Source organism: Nematolebias whitei, chromosome 16 (genome assembly GCF_014905685.2).
Source record: "Nematolebias whitei isolate Nwh7 chromosome 16, NemWhi1, whole genome shotgun sequence".
In the NCBI taxonomy this organism is placed as follows: Eukaryota; Metazoa; Chordata; class Actinopteri; order Cyprinodontiformes; family Rivulidae; genus Nematolebias; species Nematolebias whitei.
The window spans coordinates 42,869,744-42,874,273 of NC_056513.1; the positions used below are offsets into that span (position 1 = coordinate 42,869,744).

The 4,530-nt window shown below is 40.5% G+C and overlaps 1 long non-coding RNA gene across 1 annotated transcript; it reads right to left on the reverse strand.

Moving 5' to 3' along the window:
* Positions 1–119: 119 nt before the first annotated feature.
* Positions 120–4,041, reverse strand: LOC119422627. Its single transcript, XR_005187427.1, has 3 exons — positions 3,944–4,041; positions 3,779–3,837; positions 120–417 (listed from the first exon to the last, which is right to left on the reverse strand). It is a non-coding gene; the product is annotated as an uncharacterized LOC119422627 (long non-coding RNA).
* Positions 4,042–4,530: the final 489 nt, after the last annotated feature.

Below are 4,530 nucleotides of genomic sequence, written 5' to 3' on the forward strand. Positions count from 1 at the left end.
ATATATATATATATATACGTATAAACAAGTTGTATATAGGCCCTGTATATCAGTTATATGTACAGTATATAAAATTTCCAGTGTTAGCACCAACAGGCTGGAAACAAAAACACTTTTTGTTCATAATTGTTACAGTTTTTATTCAAATTTCATTTCCATTCACGTAGTGAGTAGAGAAAAACCAACATGTTGTTCAAAAGCTCAAGACGTCAAAATTCAAAATTTACCCCTCCACATGTAAACACAAAGGTATAGAAAGTTGTCCTTTTACTCATTAAAATAATGACAAGCTGGCTAGATGACGATGTTTTAAATCTGTAAAAAAGGTTAAACCACTCTGCACTCTGCTCCTTTGCTCCTCTGCCATCACTGTCAGCCTTCTGCTCCTCCTCAGACATTCATGGACAGCATGAGGAACTGAGGGGAAATGGAGAACGATGCAGTCAGTTCAAACAATTTGCAGGCTGCAAATGTAGTTCACTGTTCAGAAAAAAATCACTCCCTTTTGATCAAACTAACCATCTGGTTTTCTAGGACACCTTGAATGCTATAAAATATTGCTATAAAAATTGATGAGCCAATTTATTTGACAGGAAAAAAAATTAAAACTTGAACATAACTTTGCTGTGCTCCTGATCCGTTATTATTAGTTATTATTTTCTTATGATTCTGAGAGCATTTTTATTTGGTTTGACTATCCAGGTCAGGTCTCTCTTGTAAATGAGTCCCTGACGCTCAATGGGATCAACCTGTATAAATAAAGTTTGAATGAATCCATCCATCCATTAACTTTACCCATTTTTTTCCTTTTTGGGTCACGGGGGTCACTGGTGCTCATATCCAGCAGTCCCTGTGTGAGAGGTGGTGTACACCTGGACAGGTCTCCAGTCCATCACAGGGACACATACAGACAATTTAGAGTTACCAATCAGCCTAACATGCATGTTTTTGGTCTGTGGGAGGAAACCGGAGTACCTGGAGAAAACCCACGCATGAATGGAGAGAACATGCAAACTCCACCCAGAAAGGCCCTGAGCCAGGATTTGAACTGGCGACCTTCTCACTGAAAAGCAACATCTCTACCAACTAAGCCACTGTGCCACTTGGTTTGACTACAGTTTTTTTTATTAACAATTATTTAATCATGCAAATCGCTTTGAGATCATAAATCTCTTTTGCAAAGGAGGCCTGGTCCCGAAGATCAGGAGGAGACCCTAGTAGCTGGAAAAACTCACGTCTTTAGCTGAAGCAGTCTGAGGAAGGCTGGCTGGAAATGACAAACTATCATAATGTTGCTTTAAGTCTGTCATACTTCCTGACTAAAGCTACTGTATACATGGAGTGTGGGTGCACAAAACTGATTGTTATGCAAAGCAGATTGTTTCTCTGTTCTGACGTTTGGAGGCCGGATAAATATTTTTATCATATTTGTTCTGACTCATGTATGCTCCATGTGTAGGCTTTTAAAGTAACAATACCTGTAAGATATTATGTGCACCTTTATGACATTTTTACAAGGCCATAAAAAGATCAATCCCTTCTGCTGCATCTAAACTTAGAGCATTTTTCAATCCTTCACAATAAGATTCTTAAACGTATACAAGCACTAACCTCAAAAACCTTTTTGAAACATTTGAAACTTACGAAAATAACTTCAGTAAAACAAATACAAAAGCCTAGCCCGTTAACGATCAAGAGAGTACAACAATGTTCAGTCAGGTCATCTGGATGTTTTTTTTATTAAGCTGAGACGTTTCGTCCTTCATCCAAAGGACTTCTTCAATCTGAGGATCCACCAAACAAAACTTATTCCCACAAACAAGATACAGGTTTCTGTTGTAAGTGCGTCCTCGAGGCTCAATGGGAACTAACCTGTACAAATAAAGGTTGAATGAAAAAATACTCCATAGTGGAAAAAAACAGTTTGCTGGTGCTAAGATGTCTCGAAGCAGTTGACTAGGGAGAGGGCGGGCCCCGGAGGCCATCTTAGCACCAGCAAACTGTTTTTCCACTCTGGAGTATGCTGTTGTCGTGGGACTCAGTTTGTTTGTGTCTCCTCAGATCGAAGAAATCCTTTGGATGAAGGACGAAATGTCTCAGAAAAAATAAGAAACTGTCCAGATGACCTGACTGAACTTTCTTGGATTTTGTACCCGGATTATTGAGCATGAACTTTGATGGAATCAAGAGAGTATTAACAAGTCAATACTTAATGTTTGAGACTTTTATTGTGAAGGACTATAATAGGTTCTGCTGACACTGGAGTGATAAACTGAACCTGAACTGCTTCAGCTGAAATACTGGATGCTATTTAGAAGCAAAACAGTTTCTTAAACTGATAAAACTAGCTAAAATTAGCAAAGGAGATGCCAACATTAGCAAAACTAGCAAAAAGTAGCAAAACAGATGATAAAGCTAAACTGAGTCAAACAGTGACTATGACTAGAAAAACCAAAGCTAAAGGCTAGCTTAACGCTAGCCAAAAGCTACAAGTAGCATATGAAGACAAAAATAGTCAGTATGCTGAAGTAGATTTCAAACAGAACAATGTTTCTGAACAAATTGAGGAAATTTCTACACATTTCTATGAGGATTTTATTTTAAATTAATTCAACAGTTTTGAAAAGCATGAACGTTGCATAAACCAGAAGTCACTAATCTAGCTAACAGTTTGGTTCATGAAAAATTAAACCAGCACAAAATATTGTAACGCTTTCTCTGTCTATGCGTTGTAGTTCATGTCACAGATGACTCTCGTTAAAGTCGGAACATTTTTTATTTGAATAGCTGTTGTAGGCCACAGCCACGCTGAACAGAACAACTCTGAGGGAGTTCCCCCAAAACTCTGCTGTCCCTCTTCCCATTGCTGTGAACATCCAACTAGAGAACTGCTGTAGGAAACATGAATATAGAAATGCCATTGGAACAGTCTAACTACAGAACACACTGCACTACTCCCACCCCCCCACCCACCACCACCACAGTAGAGTCCTCGACCCCGAGGACAAAGTCTCTGAACCTCGGTGGGAGTCGCCGCTGCTGTCTCGGCAGCCATGGGGTTATGACCCCTGCCAGCTGCTCTGCCCCTGATTGTGGAGATCCCTCCTGCAAACCCCCAGTGTCTGCCGGACTGCTAGTAGAACCCCACTCTGCAGAAGACTGTGCGGCTGGTACCCCCTTGTCCCAAACTATGTCCTAAGGAGCAGCGATGCCCTTGTAAGTTGCGAGTCGGTCTCGGCGCAGAGCTACCCTGCATCCCCGTGGAGGCAACTGCACCCGATAAACAACTTCCCCCAATCACTCCAGGACTGCACATGGTCCAACCCAGTGACTGTCCACCTTGGGGCACCTGCCTCTCTTCCACATGAGCGAGTAGAGCCACACCAACTCCCCAGCGACAAAGTGCCACCCTTTGGTGTGCATGTCATAATCCCACTTCTGACACCACTGTAACGCTTTCTCTGTCTATGCGTTGTAGTTCATGTCACAGATGACTCTCGTTAAAGTCTGAACATTTTTTATTTGAATAGCTGTTGTAGGCCACAGCCACGCTGAACAGAACAACTCTGAGGGAGTTCCCCCAAAACTCTGCTGTCCCTCTTCCCATTGCTGTGAACATCCAACTACAGAACTGCTGTAGGAAACATGAATATAGAAATGCCATTGGAACAGTCTAACTACAGAACATGCTACAATATGAAGTAGTTTAATTGCAAAAGTCAAACAGAAGTAAAAACAGGAGGAAACACAAACGTGTTTGACGTTGTTAAAGTTTTACCTGCATGATGTTCATGTTGACCCGTCCTGTGTTAGATTTGTCCAAAGCCTGGAAAGTTCCTGCATAAGAAACAGAACATGAGCTCTGAACATGTCCTCACCCTAACACCAACAAGCTGTTGTAAACCTGGTGAAAGATTCATCTTAATGTTGCTTTTTAACGTACTGAACATGTTCTCCAGACGGACGATGCAGGTGAGGTAGTCGTCAAAGTCGATGTTGTAATCGTTATCAGCAAACCTCAAACTAACGAGCTGCAGAAGCTGGTTGTTCAGTTGCATGCCTTCATGGAAACAAAACCGAAAGTAGTTTTTTAACCTAAAAGTCTTGATTAGGATTAATAAGACATGAAAATTATTACAACAATAATGTCAAATTATTTCACAAAAGGTTCTGGTTTATCTCAGGTGTTTTGACAGTTTCTTGACACTGTTGGAAAAACAGTTGGAAATCAATATTTTTGGTCACCCTTCACATTCAGCTGTGTTTTTTTTTTTTTTTTTGATCATCCATTCAAAATATTAACTTATGAATGATTTCATAAACTAAAGACCTAGTAAATGAATGCATATCGCCCGCCGTCTGTCATGCCAGTCTTCTGAACTGAAATCATCTTGTGTTGAGAAGGAACAGAGAGTTGTAGCTGTTTGGATTAACATCGTGCATGATTTCATGCAAGACTGCAAGAAGTGTTTGATGCTATGTGTTGAGGAGGATCTGTTATCTTGATGTTTTATCCAAAGTACTTCTTCA